We start from the raw sequence: 22857 nt of genomic DNA, 5'->3' as shown, positions 1-22857 counted from the left end.
TCTGCCTTTTTTTGACATTTTATTTTTTTTAAGCTTTTTATATATATATATATATAAATATATTACTTTGTCAGTTTTTTTGCTGTACAAAAAGTCTTAAGATTTAAAAATATTATTTGTATTATATGATGGTGGTATGTTAATGTTACAAAATTATTAATGAAGAAAAATTTATTTTTGTTACTGGTCTGTTTCATAATTCTTTTTTAAATTGGTATATTGTAAGATATCTATGCAAAAATGTTATGTGACGCATTTTTATTTAAGAATGTAATATGTGTAATAAACAGTAGAATGTGTTTGGCCCGACAGTGTTTAGTGTGCCTTGTATATTATTTCTTCATGAAAACTACTGTGAACAGTGAAATGGCTTTTAAGTATCAGTTAAGGCTATGGTTCTGTAAACAGTTATTGACATAAAATATATAACTTCTAAGTATGCTTTAGCTTATCAGAATCACATTTTTTGATTTAAATAATTTCTTCTTTTTTAATGTATTTTACAACAGTTAAAGTGTTGCTTATATTCATGCCGCATCACATGTTGCTTTTGGAAAAGATGCTCAAGAAGGAAGTTCTTATTCTTAAAAGCTGACCAGATTTCTATCTGGCTTGTAATACTGCTTCTGTTGGAGTCAGTGACTTCTGTTATTTGACAGTTTACACTGGCTGAAGATTTCAGCCAGTACTATTTTTGTAAAAGACACAGAACACTTGCATTGCATTTTCCATGCCTAGCTTTAAAACATTTGTCAGTCAGTGGTCAAAATAGGACTAGACTTTGAGGCTCCTGAGCACTAGTGCTATGCTCTAGTCCGTGCATCAGGCTGTCTCGCAGGAGTGCAGTATTGTTCTCTTTCCCCGCCTCAGTCATTTAGTCTCCCTCTTTAATGTCTGCAAAATTACAAGCACAATTGAATCCACCTGGATGCTCAAGTACTAAAAATGTATTTAGGCAGTAAAAACAGTCATTCTGAGCACAATTACTTTGCAGTGTCATGGCAGAAAATGAAATTAGTTTTTCAAGTCAGGCCAGTACCTCTTTACATTTTTGCTGTCTTGTGCTGCTCTTGTGCACACGGCAGCAACTTCCATGGGCCCTGCATATGAACATCCTATAGGGCTCATCTGATGCAAACTTGCTAGCTTTTATTTCGGGACAACAGGCCTCACTTGCCCTGTTGGGAAATCTGCTAGGACTGTTTATGTCAGACAGACAGAGGGTAGGATTCCTCTCCTGACATCTGCGTCTAGAAGCCAGATGAGCATTCTAACCTACTCATTTATACTCCCTCTGTAGCTAATGAAGAGAGACATATCCAGAGGTGACTCACTCCAGGGGATGAGCTGAATGCAAAAGGAGCTGAGGTGATGTCAAGCATTTCTGGAAAGCCATATGGTAAGTTGGAAGACAAAAGTTCCAGTGATGCCCATGGCTGCTCTGGTCATTCAGGTCACACCAGATGTTTGATGATGGACATAATTTGTAGTGTTTGGGTGTATGTTAACAAACAGCTCTTGAGCACTGGAAGAGGGCACAGGTCAAAATTTTGGGCCTGTTTTCAAAATGGTCAAAACCACACAGTGCTCTGGCTGCTTCAGTGTGGCAGTGATACCTTGGTGTCTCTCTTACAGAGCATGAGTGAGTGAGTGAGGCTGTCAGTTGTCATAGAGTTTTTGGCATCCTACCATGAAAATACAAGGCTGAAAAAAAATGGTCTTTTTGTTGTAGATTGAAGTATTTGTACGATGCTGGTATAAATGGAGTTATGTACAGCACAGAATTCTTTGTACAAATAGAATTTTGACTTTATAGCTCTTTTCTTCTAAAGACAAGTCCAGGTTCCTTTACTTTCTCTCTTCCTTGAAAACCTCTGGAAGCTTTTAGCATCTCACCTACCTTGAGCTTTCTGACAGTTATATGTCTGTATGTCTAGACAAAGACACTTCTAGGGTAAATTAGTCCTCTGCTCTCCACCTGTGAGAAGGACTTCCAGAGAGCTCTGGAACAACCTTTTTGAAAGAAACTTCGGGGCAGCACAGCTGGTTCTTTGGCCTGTGTTCAACTGGCATAAATTGGAGGGAGGATTATCAGTTACAGGTAAACACACAAGCAGTTTATTTTCCAGGAACTTTCAGGAAATACAATGCTTTACTATCACACACTTCCTCTGGTAGGTTATTAGCCTGCAGGAATAGCTGTCAGACACTTTCCCGGGCTGGAGGCCAGGGAAAAGAGATGCTGTGGAAGAACTCCTTCCCTCTGAAATTGTTCAGGTAGCACACAGTCACACACCTTGGGCAACTCCCATTGTTGAGGTCTGGAGTTCTCTAAGGAAAGAAAAGAAATATTTATTCGCTTCTAGGGTTGGACTGTGTATGACCATCCATTTGAGCTCATCTGATGCAAACTCATCATGTGCAAACTTTGCATGACTTTTCAGACATAGTTCCTCTCCTTCAAATGCATCTCAGCTGAAGCAGAGAAGAGGCTGTAGGAGGCTGAGCGAGCTCAGCGCTGTCTAGGCATGACTCTGCAACACGTGGCTATCTGGTGGGCAGCTGACCCTAACAGAGGAGGTTGCCAGGTGCATTAGTTTCCTCAAGTATCTTCTTTTCCAAGCTACTTGAGCTGAAAAAAGAAAAAAGAAAAATACTTCCTATGAAACTTACAAATGTAGATTTTTCTCCCCTCTTTTTTTTTTTTTAATTTTTGGCTTTACCTCACCTTTTCCTAGTGAGAGTAAATAATGAGAGCAGAATTAAAGGTGAATGAAATGAGGGTTTGCCACCAGGATTATGCTATTTTAGTGCTTTTTACAAATATTTGTAATACTTCTGGGTTTAATTATTTTTTTAAAGATGTCAATCAGTTTTGATATGAAATAAACAGTTTTTCATGAACAATTTCTGACCACCTGGCTGGAAGTCTTTCCGAAGGCCCAGCTGCAAGCCATGTCTGCTGACTGAGAGCTCGTGTGCCTCATCATGTGGTGCTGAGAGCTGATGAGGGTTATTGGAACTATTGCTTCTAGGGGCCTTCTGTGGCCATGGCTTGTTCATTGACTTCAGTTTTCTGGAGATATTTTGTCTGAAACCATAAGAGGGACATCTTATTTTCAGAGACTCTTCCTCATGTACCCCTGCGCATGGTTTCACATTCATTGTCTGCTTATGTTCTGGCTGGTTAATGTTCAATGATGGAGAGGCAGTAAAACTGAGGAAGATGAAGCTGTGTTGTGCCTACTTGATCTTGAGTTTGAAATTCCTCGGGGTTTCGGAGGCTTTTCCAAACTGAGTCAAATTTACCTCTATCTGCTGGATTTCCCCTGGACTTTTTAGGGGTGCAAAATTAACAAAAACATCTCAAGCAGGTGGAACAGGATAGTTGTATCTCAAATTCAACTTGAGTTCTCCAAATGATAAGGAGTATGGACTAGGAACCAGAGTCCCAATCCAGGTAAATGACTTCTGGTCCGAGGCTTCTATCTAATATTTCTAATTTACTGAGGTAATCAGAAGGCACTTTTCCCCTCAGGATCCAGTCTAGCTGATATTAGCAAACCTAGCAGTTCTAATCTCATAAGTAAAGAGAAGTATGGTTGAGTGATACCATTTAAAAAGTATTTTGGGATATTCAGGAAGGATCTTTGAGAAATAGGAACTTTCCTGCCCTTCAACAAAAGCCTCTTATCCTTTCTGTCTTTTTTTTTTTCTGTCTTTTTGACAGAAAGCTGCAAAATAAATACAAGTTCCTAAAATTCAGTCATGAGAACCTTGGCCTCTGAGGTGAATATTTCGGTCGCTAAAATACACGTTTCTTTCTACCTCTTTCCTGTGACCCTGAAATACCGTGGCTAGCTGATGGTGCAGAAAGAACTGCTACAAGGAAGGTAATTTGGAATAGGAAGGAGGGCACAGTCCTCGTAATCAGGACAACGCCTAATGCTCTGGGAAGCAGCAAGAGCTGCCAGAGTATAGCCTAAATATGGTTCATGGGCTGTGGCACAGAATGGAAGGTCTCAGCTACAGATCTTTATCCCCATGTAAACTCACGTGAGTAGCTCCAAGGCTACTCCACAAACACCCTGAAATCCCAGGTAACTGTTATTAGTAAACCTTAACTGTTATTAATAAATCTTAACTGTTTCTCTTCTGCTTTTCTTTTATGAAGCTTATCTTGCAAACATTTCCCTAAATCCTCTCAGCCCACTCTGAACCTCCTCATCCCTCTCCTTTTTCAGGTTTTTATGCTGCCAGACGACAGTTTCCCTTCTTAGCCCAAGACTATCATCACCCCTTTACATTTAACTGATTAATTGATATTTAATGATTAAATTATTATTAAATGATAAATTAAATTTTCTTCATTGTGAAGGATGAATTACAGAGAACTAAAGTGATCACTGTTCAGAGACCCAAGAAATAAAATTGTGTCTGAGTCACTGTGCACCTTAGAGAATATAACTACGTACTGGTGAGTCAACGGTACAACATCCAAGGAATTTATGTACTTGTCAGGTATAGTCCTCCCCTTGCTCAGAGACGCCATTCCTAAAAAGTTAGCTAGGCGCTGCGCCTGGGCCCCAGCACAGCACAGCCCGAATTAGGAGAGAGGGGGCGAAATGCTCTCCCCGGCCCCGTGGAGGACAGTCTGCTGCCCTTCGGAGGGGCAGGGACCGAGGCGGGGGCCTCTCGCGCCGCTACCCGGCCAAGGCCCTGAGGAGAGGCACGGGGTCGCTCAAAATGGCGCCTCTCTCCCCTCAGGTCTCCCGACAGCCTGTCCCCGCGGGCACCTTTTGGCATCGACTGCAAGCGCCAGCCCTGCTCAGTGCCTGAGCAACTGGAAATTGTGGCAGCGACAGCAGGAGCTTTATGGTTGAAGGGAAGTGCAGGAGGAAATGTTCTCCTCCTGTCAGGTGGGTCCTTTCCCGGCACATGGAAGCCATGCCGCCCTCTCCCTGTACAGTGATTCTGTCATCCTTCTGTCCCCATCCCATACTTCACTGTTTTGGGGTCCCTCTTGCAAAGCTGGCCAGGCTTTCTGCTGAGCCATGAGGGTTTTCTTGGTAACCAAAGAATTATACAATGCTGCCATGTTCTTCATGGTGGGAATTGCTATTAACCCCTCGTCTGCTTTTCTCTCATCATTTCTGATGCTGGGTGCCTGCCCTCCTGAGCCATGGCATGGGTAAAAACCAGCCACCTAGGCATCCACGGGTCACATTTTCATTATTAAACTCCACAGGGCCATAGCCCAGTTGTGCCTACTGTTAAATTGCTGGTATGGCCCTGTCAGACACCCCCGGCAACACCACCTGAGTGTGGCTCAGGGCTAGCCGGTGCCCAATGGCAGCCCAGACATGGGCACTGTTTTGGGAGATTGTGTGAGGAAAAGTAAGAGATTTTAGTAGTGTGAGACATAAGCCATGCTGAGCCAGTCAGCCTCAGGGCCAGAGAAGGCCCCAGGTGCGTTTACTTGTCCGTATGAATGCCGCCAGCACTCCCACACAGCGCCATTCCCTCCGGCAGCTGCTGTTGGCCTCTTTTGATGACCACAGCTGTCTGTTGAGGAGAGCACTGCGGGCTCACAGGGGCTGTGTCACTGTGATCAGGTGTTGCCCAAAATTAATTGATCTGTGGGGTGAGAAGGTAGCTGTGCTGCTCTCTGAACACAGCCCCTGGCAGCCAGGCCGCTCTGGCTTGGTGCCTCAGATGTCTGCCACGGCGCAGAAGCTTCAAGATGGTGGCTGTGCCAGCAGTAGCCGGGATGGCCGCCAGGCTGGGCAGGCCTCATCCTTCCCCTGCTGCTGCATGTGCTTGGTGGTACCAGGCAGTGGGAGGTAAGCGCATGCCCCAGAAGGAAGCTGGCCCACCATGGTGGGCAGGCGAAAAAACATCCACAGGCTGAGCAATTTTGTTCAGCCCCTGAACAAAAGACCAGCCCCTGGGTAGTTGCTGCCTGACAAACTTAAGGAGGGCAGTTTTCTGTTTGATGTTAGTGGGAATTACATTGTACACATACCAAGGGGAGAATGTGCCCCTAATTAATTGGAAATCACTGGCAGCGAGTCACTGTGTCAAAACGGTTTTGGCTACTCATCCCTCACTCTTCAGAAGGACTTGCTTGGAAGCGGCTTGAACAGATGAAAAATAGTCAACAACTCTGAGAAAATTGCCTGTATGTTTGTGTCAATTTAATAGAGAAATATACACTCAGATTTAAATGCCTTCTTGATTTATTTTTTTTTACAGAAGAGAAAAGGATGAAGAGGACACTGAAGACAAAACATGCAAAGAAAACCTCAACTCAAGTTTTGTCTCAAATAGAGCAAGATGTTAGTGGAGCTGTATGGCGAGGAGCTGTACCAGGATTTGGAAGTGCCAGATTGTACCTATACCACAGCAGACATTTTAGGTAAATTTAACTAAATGTCATCATCTTGTATTAGTTTAGTTTTAGTGATGTGCACCCCTTTTTCCTCTGTATGCTCCTATGTAGCACAAGTATAGTATGCCCATGGAATTCACTTGCTCCATGGCTCTAGCCGACAGACAGCAAGGTGTTAATATCTGCGTAAGACATTTTGCCTGGGTGATTCTGCTGTGAAAGGCTAATGCTGGTTTCCTCTTTCCATGGGGAGAGTAGAGATGGTCCACTTAATAGAAGTTCAAACATTAGCAATAAGCAGTGGGGAGAGGATTTTTACTGCCATTAGCCAAACCCAAGGAGGACAGTTTGAACTATCATCTGTTATTCATTCTGTGCTAAATCCAGATTCTAGGAATTTACAGCCTACTCTACAGAGGACTTGAGCTGACTTTGACACCAAGTTGGGAAAGGTATCTCTCCTTGACCAAAACCAAATCCATGTAACTGTAGCAGTTGGTTACAATACCCTCTATTATAAGTACAGCAACCAATTTTCTCTAAGGCACGGAGTGACTTCATTACTATTTTTGTTGATTTTTCTGAAAATAATTTGTAAATGGTTTCAGAAAAATCCATGATTCCAGTAGAAGCATATGACCCTATGACAGCTCCATAATTTTCACTTGTCTGATTATGGTGCCAATTACCTTACAGTGTGATGGAACTGAAAACAAGAGGAGTCTGATGCCAAAATCACTTTCTGCTCATGATGTTTTTAGTTTTGCTTTGTTTTGGGAAAAGTTATGGCTGATGAAAATACTAGATAAATGAAGGAAGTTTATGATTCTTCCTTCACATGCCATGTGCCTCACACCTGACCCAGAAGAACTATTTGAAATGGAGGACTAAAACAGTCTCTGCACCACTTAAATTCGAGGCTTATTGATGCTAACTGCCTTTAGCTGTGCCAAGCATTGCCAGCTGTGGAGGTGGATACACATCTATTAAGAACCAGACTAACATCTATTTTGTGTGCTGGCAACTGTCAGAGTGAACAGGTAATCACCATCAGCATGATTACCTCTTTATGTGTTGTCCCCCACACATGTGTGTATTTATACTTGTGTATACACACATATATTTAGGGATATTCAAGTTCTTATGTTCCCTCCTGACCTTCCTGGTGGTACCATAACACAATCCTTAAGAACATTCTCCTACCCTCATCCCTATACTTAAGCAATGTGAGAGTAGGAGAGGAACAAAGCTCTTCTGAGTGTAATACTAGTATGGTTTTAAGAGGCCTTGTCTGCCAAGCCCGATACTCCTGTGACACTGTAAAACCATCACTTTGGTCCAAATTCACAGGTGGAATTCAATACCTAAATATCTTTATTGGTATTGGGAGGCTTTAACCTCCCAACAACTCCCTAAACCAGGAATGATAGCATTTCTCTACCAGACAGGGGTACCTGCATTAATGAGATTATCAGATTCCAAAGAGACGGAGGCCCCAGACTGACTTCCCTGGTCTCACCTGTCTGCTAATCTGTCTATAATACCATGTCATTCCTGGTTAATACTGCCTTCAATCAAGTTATATCCTGTTAAACGCCAACTTTTCCTTAGCTGATTGCCAAACCATGAAGTGATACCTTCAGTGGCAACACCATGATATTCAAATACAGTAGATGAAAGTACTGCGTTACCACGGTTCTCCTTCCCTGCCTTGCATTCTCTATTGTATTCTTTATTGGATTTGTGTGATGCATCACACAGTGGCTGTGTGTATTCTGGGAAGGACCAAGCATGTGCTTGTGAACTGGATGAGTTCTCCATCTCAGTAGGACTTGTTTCTTTTCTCACAAAGAAAGACATGTAAATTTAAGGGAGCACAAGGAGTCTTGGCTGAGGCCATACTGGTGTATGCCATGTGATACTGATACATATTTTGTGATGCCAGTGCACCTGTACTCTCTCATCTGGAAACTGGAAGCAATACTAGGAATTCTTTGTCAAGGGTGACTGTGAGGATCAAATGTTTTGAGGGGGAGAAGTAACTGTTAAAAATATTATTTGTTTGGTAGTAAGCAGATTTTTTTTTGCTGTATCCCTGAATCTCTGTTGCCATAAAAGACAAAAATGTACCATGGTTCTGTAAGAAACTCTGAGATCAGTGCTAATACACTGTGACCCGCTTAGGAGAAAAAAGAAGACACGCATGGAAGAGGTTGTATGCTATATATTCTTGGGAGTGCTTGAGAGCATCAGTGCATACTCCAGTCTCTTCCTTTCTTGGAGAATTGTAGGGTGCAGGCATTAAAGTTCATGGTCCATAGATATATATAGGGTAGGAAAAAGGAAATTAGGATATTTAGGTAGCAGTCATTCAATCTGATGGTTTTGGAAAGAGATATTATCTCCAAAGAGAGGAAGACGTTAAGTTTCAATGTGTCTGAGCAGATAGATTTTTATGGATCACTCTTCAGGGCTGAATACAGAAAAAAATTCCTTTTTCTGAAAAGTTAACCCTAGCCTGGTGTCTGATCTAAAGACCGTTAAAGCTACTAGGCAGGTTTTCAACTTAAATAGAGTTTAGACTGCAACCTTAATTCTCAGTCCTGAGTATGGAGATTTTTTGATTCATGCCAAACTTTTTTTATTTTGTCATACAATAAAATAGATTTTTTTAATAAAACACCAACAAAAGTGCTAAAAGACAGCCAATCTAATTATAATACTCCTGTCGGCACCCATTCTTTTGGCCCCAAAAGGAGCAGTCTCCTGCCACGGTTCTGCTCTTCACATAGTTCTGATTTTAATAAGAACAGGAGGAGGCATATAGAGAGCATAACATTTTCTGCAGGGGACCGGTCCATGCCTCAGCATTAATAATGTAGCAAATTAACAGTCTTCTCTAAGAACTGCTCCTTTGTATGATGACAGCCCAGTGTGCCATATTTCCTACAAAACCATAGTTTATGACTAATAAACGCTGGTCAGATGTTACATGTACATTCATGTCACAGATTACCAAATGGCGGTAACAATGGAGATATTTTCCAAGCTTTACACAGATTTTTTCTTTCCATTTCTCTTTTTTTTTTAAAAAAGTTAATTGTCAGTCCACCTCGAGCACTTCTTTTTTCTCATCTAACCGCCCCCAGCCCCCTCTCCACCCGTCAAGCTGTGTGAAATCTTTCCAGCAAGACCTAAAAACATGTGATATCCTCTTGGATTCATATTTCATGTGGAATCTCAAGCTGAGAGAGGCCTCAGGATAGAGCACTAACTGACAAGGGGGCAGCAAGGCAGTCGGGATTGTGTAGGCGTGCAGAACTGAGGAACCGGGGCTGCTCAATATGTTTTTAATGAAACTAATAAATACAGCCATTGAATGAATAGAGCTGATTGACACGGGGAGTTCCTAGTTCCCCCCTTCCATCTGCAGCCTTTTCAGTAGCAGAACAGAATAAAGAAATTTAAAAGGAAACTGGGACGTGTATTTTCAAGGAAATGTTATACAAAATTGCAAGCAAAACGCTGGATAAAAGAAAAACTGTTCTTTTTCTACAAAAACCCTAACAAGGTTTTCCCATGTTCTTTCCACAGAAAAGAATCAAACCCTCTCTCACAGTTTCCAATGAGCCAATGGAAATATCAGTAATGGAATAGCTGAAAAAAAATCAAAGTAGAAATTGTTTTTCATTATCACTTTCGTGACAGGGAAAAAATTGCTAGGAAAAACCAGCTGTCCCACTGCTTTAAAAAAAAAAAGAAAAGAAAAAAATAGAAGCGAGCTTCGAAATGTCTTGGTGATAAAGAGGGAGCATTTCTAAGGGAAAATGCAGCCCTGATCTAATTATGGAAAGGGGTTTGCAGCCACACAGCTCTGACCTCATCGCACCATGCAGGATCAGGCAGCGCATTGTGGGTAGTCAAGTCTTCAGATAGAAGAGTGCCTGCATTTCCACGTACCTTCTTTTCCCCCCATCAGCATGTTGACTGTGTATCCAGTTCTAAAAGATGGGAACAGGGATGACGGATGACCTTGAGGATAACTAAACTGAAATCACAGTGGTATATTCTGAAGTAGGGAGCTAGGCAGAGTTGTTTAAAAATAGGTAGATGGCCAAAAATAAATACTATCAATGTCTGCATACCACAAGCTTGAAAATAATAACAGGTGAAAGCAGAGTGTATGACAGTGGAAGGAGAACTTGACGTAATGGGTATTTCTGAAGAATGAGGGAGTGTCAAAAAACAATGGATATTGTAATACTTACTATAATCGCTAGAGCAAGGACAGGTTAGGTCACAGAGGAGGAGGAAGGGGACTCTGCAGCTGCAAGACACCACTGGATCTATATAGATAAGATTTTAGTAGGTGAAGAAAACCAGATAGTAAAATATTTATCTGCTAATGGCTGACAGGAAGCAACTATATATTAGGAGTAAATAAAAGGGACCGCAGCATAACACTGAACAACCTCCTCTGGGTAAGAAGCATACCAAAGAGTAGCTTGCCAATATTAAAATTTGGAAAGGAGGAATTTTCTTATAAAAAATACAAAATCAAACAGAGAAGCTAGTGATCAAGCCATAAAACTGCGAGTAAGGATATTCAGAGCCTTAGGCTGAGCAAGGAGGTTTTTTCTGAGTAACTCACAGTGATCACAAACAACATATAATAGGTTTTAAAGACTAGATTATCTTATAGCCTTATTATAGCCTGCTTCTCTACCTTCCCACCTCACACCCTAATATTATACTGAAATATTTTCTAAGATATTCTTCCTTCTGCTGTTCCCCTTTGTATCTTCCTCTCGCAGAACTGTTATAGCAATAGTCCAGCTGTTTTCTTGCTTCTGTGGATGTATGCAGAAGACTTCCACACCATTGTACAGATGATAGACCAGAATGCCTCAAAGCATCCCTAAGCTGCTTAACCTTACACTTCGCACATGCTGAAATCAAGAAATTAAAGCTGGGGGTGGGGGAGGGGCGGGGGGCTACTCCACAGTGGTTTAGGTCAAACATGGGCAGAAGTCTTTGTAGGGACAGAGCCTCCAAACGTCCTGAAAAAGTAAAAAAGACCCCTGTATATTCATAGTCACAACAAAGATGATTTGTATTTGAAAAATAATTTGGCCAGAGCCTGACTTGCAATGGCTAATGTTCTTATTCCATAACTAGGTTAGTCTTGCTGGCTCTCTACTGAATCCCACAAATATCCAAATTAAACTGAAGTAGTTCAGAACAGATTTTCTGTAACTCTCACTTTTCATTCTGGGTCCTAAGTAAATAGGTGCATGGTGTGCATCACGCTAAGTGGGCAGCAAAGCTGAGCTCTGACAAGTCATCTACAAATGCATATTCCAGGGTCAAACTCATTGGTATCAATGGAAGTTTTGTCTTAAGAGTGAAAGTGGATCAGAGTCCCCTCTGGGCTAATCTGTTGTGAAAGCTTGTGCTATTGATAGACTATTCTAGCAGGATGAATATTTTTTAAAAGTACAGAAAAAAGGAGTCAGGAAGAAAAGAAGTAGTAGTAGCATGAAAAAATATTTAATTAATTAGCCCCCATTTCCCGGTTCTTACTTCTTTTCTTTGTTCTAGGGAACCATGTATTTAATCAGGGAGTTTTAATCAGATGAGTGGTTTTTGCAGATACAGGCAATTAGTACACTGCTTGTCACAAGTTTGGCTATCAAGTGATATTCTTCAGGATTTATGCTTCCTATGGACTATCAAGCTGGAAACCTTGCGATGGAATGAACCTTCATAAGTAACCCTTATAAGCACATGAGATTATCTTTAAGAAAGTGATTAGACTCCTTTCAAGTATTTCAGGTGAAATACACCCAACCTGAGATCCTCCAGTTCATGAATCACATTTCTGGAATTTTGTTCCCTGGAGCTTAGATCCAAAATCACAACTTCTGCCATCCCTAGGGCTGGATCACGTTTCTGTGAAAATCGGAATCATCGCATTGGCTTTACAGGCAACTCATGCAGGCTCTAAATGTCTGATTAAAACATGAGACTTATTTATTAAAATATTTTAAAAGTATTGGCAACATTTTTCCACATTTGCAACATGTGAGAACATTTTTTGCCATGGTCACAAACACTTAAAATCAGATGGGTATTCAAAAGACGTCCTGGCGACTTAGGAAGGATGAAGTTTTGCATGGCAGTTTCATTTCTTCCTCTTTTGTTTTGTTTTGTTTACTTGCGGCTCCTTGGTGCTAATTTATGGTTTTCAAAAACATAGTTAAGTAGTTCACTTATAGAAAACAAACATCAATAAAAATGCCAGGTTCAGTCTTATGTGTACTTAGTCCTCAGGCTTCCAGAGAAATTGAAATAGTTCAAAAGCACAAATTCCTGTTAAAAAGTTGGGAATGTGCTGATATTTTTATAACTTATTCCCCCACCTTATTATTTAAATAATTGCCTCCTCACCCACCCACCATATTTAGGAAAGAGAAGAACTTTGCACAGATGCCTTATATATGACAGGGAAAAAAGAAAAGGGGAAAGGTGAAAAAAAGAAAAAGGACGAAATGGGAAAGGGGGGGGAAAGAAGAAAGAAAAAAAGAAGAAAGAAAAAGAAAACAGCAAAAAGGAGGCACCCATCTATAGAGCCGCAGAAGAGAAGATATAGCCTCCAGTTCAGGAAAGACTTCCTGTTGCCAAAGAGGTGATTAATCATCTGCTTGAAGTTAAGCACACACTTATGTGCCTTGCAAAATTGGGATATAGGAGGAAGTTGTGTGCTGAGTAGAACATCCTGGTTTTATTTCCTAAAATGTTTTCTTGTCTTTAAGATCTTGTCTGTTCTTTCTGACCAGAGAATTGATAAACACAGGACAAAATCGATCTAGGCTCTGGAGCAACTGATTGCCAACAGGTCAGCTGAAGCATATCCTGCGCCAGGGACTAATTGGTGGAGTTTTCCAGTTGTTAAGGAATCTGCTGAGGAAGACTGTGAAACCCAACATACGTATTTCTGATTTTATTAGTACAGGGACAGAAATCGGGAACATTCTTTACATTCATCCTCACTTGCAAGTATCTGGGTGCTAGAAAAAAATTAATGGACAGATTCTTATTTATATTCTGGTACCTTTGTATAGCTGGGTAGAAGGACCTTCATGTGAGAATCAAGAAAAAAATGGCACTGAATTATGAAGTGGTGTAACTAGCTTTTCTGTAAATGTGAATCTGACCTCAAGTATTAGGAGCTCCAGAGTGAACGAAGAGCATTGTTAAAAAATAAAGGGGCAGAGAACGTTAAGTTCAGACATGTAATTGCTTTGCAGACATTCATCATGCAAAAATAGAAGGCAAAAACTTGTTAGGAAAAGTAAGACAGTGTGATACATAAAGACATTTACCCTTAGGTAAATCAAGAGTAGTTCTCCTGAAATCAACAGATTGGTGTAAATTGAGCCTGGAGCAAGATAGGACTCCGAGATAACATTTGCTGAAGTTACCTCCTTAATAATTGGAAGGATTGTCGACTGCAGCCATGTCTATTTGGAGCTGCAGCACAAGAGGATAAAGGGAGAATGCTTGAGAACTAATTAACAAGTTACCAGCTGAGTGGGTCTCATTATTTTGAAATGTAAATGCTTTTGTTGATAAAATCTGGACCATTAGCTCTTCTGTGTGATAGAGGAAGTTTCATCAGAAGTGAAAAAAGAGGAAGCAAGGAGCTTTGTGGTGTTGTGATGGCCATTGAAATAGCTGATCCATTGGGGAATGTCCCAAGAACATACAGAGAGCTGAAAACATGAGCTTTTGTATTTGAACTCTGCAACCGGAGCTGTGAGAGGCTTTTACTCTCTTCAGATTATGCAGAAAGGAAAAACATAACTTACACTGACCAGCAGTCAATTTAATGACAAGACAAATTCCCATTCAGCAGGATCTTGGTGATGTTTCATATAAATGTAAGTTCTAATGCAGCACAGGCAAAAGTTTCTTCTCAGATCCTTACCATAGATTTTTATCTACTCCAGATGCCTGATGTTCCTATTCATTAAACCAAATTTCTGCACACGTAAAAAAACACATGTAGTGGATTTAGACACCTTCCCAATTGACTTGCACAAGAATAATCACCTAATTTAAACACCCACTGAAAGGCACATTTTTTCATATACAAGGTCAAATTCTATCCTGATTATAGAGCAGGATGAAGGAAAAACATTGAAGTTAGAAAAACAACCATGGGTAACAAAGCTGTTCTTTCAAAACTTCTGGTCCTGTGGTGTGGATTTCTAGATCTGAAATATGTGGTCAACTTCCAAACAACCTCTTCTTGACCTATGTCAGGGAGCCAAGACCATAGCATTTGGATTTTGCAATCCACTTTTCTTCTGTCTTCTTTCCAAGTGTAGCAGGAGACTCCCCAGGCATTTCATTACCAGAAATCATAGTCATCTTCTGTCTACCTTCGGAGAGTGTTATGTGAAATGCAGTTACCTATATATTGAATGACCAAAGGACCAATAGGATCATCTGAAGTATTACTCCACAGCTATGGAGCTCAGTCACCCTGTCAAAAGTACCATACTCTGTGTACTGCAACTTTCATGTAAATGGTGAGCAGTATTTTTCATAAAGTTTGTGGTGAAGGCTTTGGGTAAGCTGGCCAAACTTGCAATTATGGGGTTATCTCCAGCTCCACTACACTGATTATTGCTCAAGTTCTTGGGCTACAGAGAAAATCTATGTGGTATTTGGAAAGATGAGCCCCTGGAAGAACTGGAAGGCCTCATTATATATTGGCTAGAGCAGAAAATAATTCCTCCTTCTTGTTTAACAAGAAACCACCATCTGCTTTTCTCCTCATTCTGTCCAGATACACAGTCAGGCTTTATTTTACCCATTCAAGAAATAGAACCTTCACCTCTAACACGAAAACATAGGTTTGTGTCATGGTAGCACCAAGAAGAACTAATGAGGGGCAAGGTGCCCATTATGCTAGGTGCTGCACAAACTTCTGAAGGAAACTATCTGTCATAAAGATGTTGACTTCTAGTTTAAGACAAAGCGTCAGCACCCAGGGTAGAAGGAGATGGGGAGCTAAGGGGACACAGGGTTATAGAGATCAGCTTTGAGAATGTAAAATGGGTAAAGGTTTTGAATTCTCGCCCTTTCTGAACCTAAGGCCCCAGTAATGGGATACCAATAGGGTAGGTAAAATCGTGTTCCTTTGAAATACCTTGTCTTGTCTTCTGACTTTATCAACTGACTAGCAGTTGTTTTCACTGCAAAGTAAAACAAAAAGTGAAAAAAACACAGAGTGAGCATACCAGATGCTTTTCATGTGTGTTTAATACAGCACTAGTACAGCATTATCCCAAATGACTTATACCCTCTCAAATAATGATAGCTCTAGGAAAAGGCAAATATTGACACTCCAATAATGTTTGCCCAGCAATCAGTGAGCGGTATACAGCACTCAGGGCGTCTTTGTTACAGGAATCAATTAGGGAAATGGAGAACTGAGGTCTTCCAATTAGAAGTATATAATAAATGCTGACATATTGAAAATGTCCACTCTGCGAATCTTTCTGAAGCTCTGTATTTATCTGCTTCTCAGTCAGTACCACTTGAAACTCCCACTCCAGTTGACTACCTCCCAGTATGCATACCTTCCATTTTAATGTTCTCTCCCGTATGTGAAAATAGATGTTTGTCGTCCTAGATCCACAGCATCCACCTATTCTGCCTCCAAAAATGATCAGTACCGGCATTATCAGAGGATGTAATCCTGCAGCTGAGGAGATATGAAAATACGCGCCCTATTCCCATTAACTGCATGGTGTCCTGACATAGACTTCATATACTTTGATTACATGACATCCGTCTTCCTCCTGCAACACTTGTTTCCTTGACTGGCTGATGCTAAGGTTAGCCTCCCTGTGTACCAAAACATTGAGATTTAAAAATAAAGGGCTGGAGTCTTGAGTAAGTTGTCCTTCACCACTTTATACCACCAGCGAGGCAAGGGAGTCCGCAGTCCCTCTTCACACAGCGAGGACTGGAGTTCCAGCTCTTCTGTGTCACTGGAGCACTCAAAGCAGCTAGAGGAGATTAGTGACTTGAACCCCAAATGAAAGCTGGTTCCAGTTGTTTGTGTCTGCAATGCATGGTGTAGAACTTCTTACGGGAGAGATTCAGCGACCACTCTAAGTGACTCCATCAGGGACAGATCGTTAGTCTGTTTCCTGTATGCTATTTTCTGATTCTGTTAGCATTCACAAATGTCTCAACATCTAGCATTTTTCCATTACAGCCTCTATAATTTGTCACTGCTTCTCCCAGGACAAATATTTGCAGTGGAAAGATGAATCTGATTGGCTTGTTTTTAAGACCGTAGCTTTTTCTTTTCCTTCTTTTCTGATAGCTTCATTATTGTTTTTGGCAGCTGAGTCACAAGAAGATGTTACACAAAGGGTATTTACAGTATAATGAGGTTCAATGGAGTTGAAAGCTAAAGTTCATTAGCCTCACATTTAAGACTATTAGAGCAGAGAGGCTGTAGTGAAGCATTGTGTTTGTCATTTGCACAGTGTTTCTGAAAAGCAAACAGCATAGATTCTCCGGACACTTACTAGCTTCCCTTCTAGCCTCCCAGCTGATTTTCATTTGCAACAGAGTCCAATATTGCAGAATGGAGATTGATGGAACCATTCAGCACAGTGTCAGCAAGTGTACGTAACCTCTGCTCTGACCATCACCAAAGTTACCAGGAGAATGAATCAGAAAGGAGTTGAGCAAAAGATGGTGTCGGTACCATAGTGACCATGCAGTTGCTAAGGATGTGATTAGCACTCTGATTGCATGTCCTCATTCCATTTCTCTAGGGGAATACCTGTTTGCCAATTCTACAAGACAAAAAAAAACCCTGCCTCTTGATTATTCAGCATCTGAAGCCAGCACCTGTTTGACCCTGAACATCTCCATTATGAAACTAGAATACGTAACTTTTATCCCCTAAGTGCAGCACATGCAGTGCTAACAATTGCTGTATTTCCCCCTCCCATGCACAACACGCACTTACTTGCTCACTTCCCTCTGGAAGTTTGAGAGCCTTTTTTTTTTTCTGTAAGTCTGAAATTCAGCTATTAAGCTGAAGAAGGCTCAGGGAAATGAACTGAAATGTCTAGTGAGAAGAAAAATGGCACTGTAAGGATGGGATAAAAAAAAAGCTCAGGGTAATAGAGATTGATCACTCAATCTGTCCATGGCCTCAAATAAAACTGAGTGAATTTAACACGTTAGGTTACAGTTAAGAAGCTGAGTCGTTTCCGTGGATATAATATAGTTTCAGATATCATGGGGAGCCATTTATTTATTTTTGCATTTGTGAGCCATTTAGGCAGTCCCTTTATGTGAGTGAAAATATGTTTATTTTCCCACTCCCTGCTGTTGTGTGTTCTATTAATATCACACTAGTTGAAATAGATGGGCACACTAGAAACTGTTTGGTGTTGAATTTGTTTTTCAGATTTCTTTTTCTCTTCTCTTTCTTCTTCAGGCAGCTATTTTTATAAACCAGTTCAAAAGCCCCCAGGGACTTTTAATACAAGTTTTCCTCCATTTTTAAAACACAGGGCTTAACCCTGCAATAACAATCCACAAGGATGCAGGAGCCTATGTAAGGTCTGTGATGTCTTTTATCCCTTTCAGACAAGATGGAGGTGACACTGTATTTCCCTAGCTTTCTGAAACAAAGCACTCAGAAGTGGCCCCAGTTCCGACTGCTTCTATTGGATTAAAGTAAAAGGAGAAAAGCTAGAAGCTGTCAAAAGAGAAGCTAAAGTGAATAGAAAAGGAATGTTGCTGTGAGATATACTGGTCCCTGTAGTTTACCAACAACCACAATTACCATCTTCCCTCCCTCACCAAGGACATTCCTGGTAGCTGCTGCCACAGATGCTGTTGCTCCTTTCCTCATGGCAGAAGCTAATGGGACACTGGCAAATTTGACCCCTTTTATGCTCCCCTTGGAGCTGTTTGTCTCCCTGTCTTGGAGTTGTTTCTCTTTGCTCTGCCCTTCCTATGGCTTTGTTTGGATTTTAGTAAAGTATGGACACTCCAAGCAGGGATCTGGTGCCGTGTCAGGCTTGGCACTGTACATACAGACTACAATGAGGATACTGGAGCTTATTATCTGAAGAGATGAGGCACAACAGGTTTACAAAGGAAATCAGTGGAGGAAATGAATGTGAAGTGTTCCCAGCTGAGCCGAGCAGTTCCCAGCTGAGGGAGGTGACAGATGAGAGCTCAAAGTCCAGGAGCTGGAGCCAGAAGACCTGACTTTCAAATCTGACTCAGCTGTTCTCACTTATGTTGAAATGATGGGGGGTTAAAGCACCCATACTTGAGGGAGGTGCCCTGCCCTTGATGGAGGCAGGGGATTGTACTGCGGGCTCCAGGCAGTTATCTGTGGGCTCCTGAACTCACATAAGCTGAATTGTGCTATTACTGCTCTCTATAGCAGAAGCAGGATGGCACTGAAAATCAGATCCTCTTCACACCCTCAGCCAGCATGACCCAGTTAGCTTGCAGCAGACATCAATTAGGATGTTTGCCTGTGACTGAGCAGCAAGCCTGCTCTGGTGCCTCTAGCTTGGCTCTTGCTTTGCCCCCCATTTGTCTCCCCGTTATGTGTCACTCTCTCCTTGTGCTGCGTACTGTCTAGGTAGCAAGGTATGCCCACTGTGGAAGAAGCGCTGTCTTTGTTTTAAATGTCACTATCACACCTTGTTCAGCATGGCCCTGACCTCTTGATATTGGTCTTAAGAGCTACAGAAATAGAAATTAATACATAAATCCTCCCACCTTAACAATAAAGGAAGGGTGGGCTGGTTGTAACCCCATGATGCATATTCCCACCCTCCCTAGGAGTCTTTAACCTTAGGCTGTCACTCCATGATGGAACACATATTACCATCTTTGGAATGTAACCTCACCAGCTTTCCCTTTGTGGGAAGGTGCCTCTGTCTCTTTATTCTTTCTTGATCATGTATTTTGGTTCACATACAACCCATTTTATGTCCTCGCCTCTGCCTGTGGGAGGGCAATAATTTTGAAAGGGCATTAACAGTCTATCATTTTGTACGTGCTTCAGATAGATCAATGACAGTGCCAGCTCTTCCAAAGTAAGACAGTAAGCAAATGTTATGTAAAGGTGAAGAGCTACACAGACTGCTCCGCTGGCTTAGGCAAACAGATAAGAAGACATGAACAAGCTTCCTGGAGAGGGAATCTGAAAAGACCAGTCACAGAGAACAAGAGATAGGAACAATAGATTGGAGGAGAAAGCAGGAAATTAGGGACAGCTATATTGGTGTCAGTCCTACTTTCCTAAAGTCCAAGGGATATGTGTCAGCATCTACAAATAAGAGCAAGATCAAGGCATGAGAACTTATCCCCTCATTGCCTACCACTTGCATTGAATATGCTGGTATTATCTACTTTCTCAGGCACTTTATTCAGCTGAGGAAACAAGCCTGGTAAAACGTGTCATACGTCTTCCCCAGGAACAAGTCTGCAACATCTGAGTGTTTTTGATCTAGGACATAATTTTCCTCTGGTGTCACTAGCAAAATCGGTGGTATCACCTTATGAGTCATCTTGTACAGCAGCAGTTTTTGAAGGTGTTCTGCTTTCTAATGCTGCATAACTTTTAATAAGTCTTTTTCCAAAGTCCTCAGGCCCTAGGAAGCCAATTTATAACACATATCTTTTTAAATACATGTGCCAGAAACCCACACATTCAGCATGTTGAGCACAGGAGCTTGACATTAAGTTCTTAAACCTGTGGCTGAGATTCTAAAAATAAGCACCAGAATTTTCAAGAGGGATGAAATCTAAAGAGCTTCAACCCCATATCAAGAAATTATCTATTTGGTCCTTTTGAAAAGCCAGAAAATAACAAGAGACAGGGCTTGTAATGCGAGACTCATTTTCTAGCCTGTGTGAAGTGTTTTACAGCATTTTACACTGGTTCCTCTTTAGAGTGATATCCATCCATTAGAGGACTGGACCAGCGTCCAGGAATTTTCAGTACCTCTTATTGTTCTCTTGGCTGCAGTTTCACCTTCTGTAAAATGAAAGGTGGGGAGGGAGGATAAAAATGTAAGGGGAAAAGAGGAAATTATGATGACCAGATTTATGAAGCAGATTGAGATCTCCCGATGGAAATGGGACAGAAGAGCCAGCAGTTATTATGGGCCACCATATTCAAACTGGACTAGAATGTGTACAAATATGTTTGGCAGAGCCTCCCCAGGAAAAGGAGTCCCCGAATTTGTTCCTATATTTACACGGGGATGTAAGTATAATTACTATAGGACTGCACAGTCCTAATGTAATGACAGGGAAATTGCTGCTCTGTTCTATGACTCTGTCATATAACCAACCTCTGCCGCATAAATCATTACTCAGTTACATTGTTCTGGAGAAACTTCTGTTACTGCCCCAAAACCATAAAAAATAAATCTATACTACCTGACTTTTGGAGAGCAAACAGTGGCTTTGCATGGAAAATTACTTCCCTGGCAACTCTTTATACTAACAAAGCATGTTCCTTCTGTGCGGGCAGATCCCAGGAGACAAGAGCATTCAGCATTCCATAAATTTGGATCACAGTGGCAGGACTGGGCCTTGGGTTTTTTTATTTTGTTTTGTTGGTGAGGTTTTTTTTCATGACTAGCAGTCTCCTAAGCAACAAAATGTGTAGGAGGAAAAATAGCAACTAGGCTAATAACAAAACTAGGGGAAATCCCAGCCTGAGTCATTGTAGGGAAGGGAATTAGCAGTCCCCTTGAGCCTGTGATACTTACTCAACAGAAAAAGTTGTTCAAGATTATCATCCTGTCACCTGATGAAGATGTGGTGTATGTACTTAACAGGTCTTCCTAATTGTAGAGCAAAACTCCCTCCTTGCCTTGCCTTCTGCTTGCTTTTAAAAAAGCAGTATTTTTACAATTGAAGAGTAAGACAGTCCTCTTTTCGGCAGGAGCTAAATTCACATAGAAACCAGATTTTGTTCCCAGGTTGGCTTTAAATGGGAAAAAAGCCTGGCATTTCTACAGGCTTGCTCTTGCTTTTCAAGCCACAAATGGGAGCAGAATCTGACTCTTTAGTCACTTCCATAAGGGCAGCTCTTGCATACTTTATAGCTTCCTCATTTCTCTACACAAGCCTCGTCTGAGATCTCTTCTATCTGAAGGATGTGGGTTTTTAGGGCTGACACTTGCTTTATCTCTAAGCATTTATGCTGGTGCTCTAAGCATATTCCTACAAAACAGAAAGTTGTTCAAGTGTGTTTCTAGAGAGTGCAATGGTCAGTTCTGACTTAACACTTCCACAGGAAGCTGTAGTGCAATAACAAGGTGTTTTGGTTTGTTCAGCTTCCCAGAGAATCAAAGAGGATCAGAACAACCTTTGGCTGAACTCAGGTATGTCCCAAAATACACACCGATTTATGTAGGTGCCAGCCTTGCTCTAAATGCCCTGCAGGTTCTTTCCTATTTTCGAGGGCTTTCAGCACGTACATTACTTTAATTAACATGCAGTGTAAGTTATATGTTGATATTGGCTCTTATTGTGTATGACTACATATTACATGGCTTCTCAGCGTTCGAGCTTTGAGCGTTTGCTCATCATCCTTTTGTGGTTTGGTTCAGACTTTTTCATGTTGGTAATGTAATTGAGTCAGCTATGTCTAATAATCCTCATCATTTTCACAGAAAACAATAATACAACCAAGCAGCAGAATTAACAAAGTCTAGTTTCCTCTGAAATTGTGTCCCTGCCCACACACAGTCTGTAACCCACTTCTCCTCAATTTCCATCGTACTTGTGCCAAAAAACACCCTCAATTTCTTCCGCTCTCCTCCTGGAGAGGCCCTCCCCACTCTTTCCAAACAAGACCTAATTACTGATCTCATCGCACACCCCTTTCCCTCTTAAAGGCACTAACATGGGGTCTGTACTGCACGCAACCACCTTTTTTTACAGAGCTTGTAGGAACTTCTTATTTTTGTGACCTCTTTCACATTGCCAGTTTGGCTGAAGGCAGCCAGCTGGTTCATGAGTTATTAAGGAGAGGCTGAGAGATAGATGGTATGATCTCTCAGGCCTTATTTCTTCAGGAAAAGAGGATAAAACCACGGGGTGATTAGAGCCCAAGTCTTTATGTCTATGGGCCTGGATTTTTAGAATTGTCTTTATCCCACAGAGCTGGTGATTTTGTTGAGGAGTTATTGTGTATACTCCCGCATATTATCTGATCATTACATTTTACCATCATCCACTGAGGACAATAGAAATGTTTTAGTATAATGTTTCATTTGTCTAGTTAGCTGTGAGAGACTGGGAACTGCATTTACCAAGGCAACAATTCCGTTTTTTTAAACAGCTTGGAAGTTTCCAGGGACCTTGTCTGACTC

The 22857-nt window shown here is 41.3% G+C and overlaps 1 long non-coding RNA gene across 1 annotated transcript in view; it reads left to right on the top strand.

Moving 5' to 3' along the window:
* The first annotated feature begins 1306 nt into the window (after window positions 1–1306).
* LOC142083932 (uncharacterized) overlaps window positions 1307–22857 on the top strand; it is a 56108-nt gene continuing 34557 nt past the window's right edge. Inside the window, exons 1-2 of the long non-coding RNA XR_012674186.1 lie at window positions 1307–1399; window positions 6256–6418. This is a non-coding gene — a long non-coding RNA (uncharacterized LOC142083932). The remainder of the gene's footprint in view (window positions 1400–6255; window positions 6419–22857) is intronic.

Source organism: Calonectris borealis, chromosome 6 (genome assembly GCF_964195595.1).
Source record: "Calonectris borealis chromosome 6, bCalBor7.hap1.2, whole genome shotgun sequence".
In the NCBI taxonomy this organism is placed as follows: Eukaryota; Metazoa; Chordata; class Aves; order Procellariiformes; family Procellariidae; genus Calonectris; species Calonectris borealis.
This window is presented reverse-complemented; position numbering and strand designations above follow the sequence as displayed.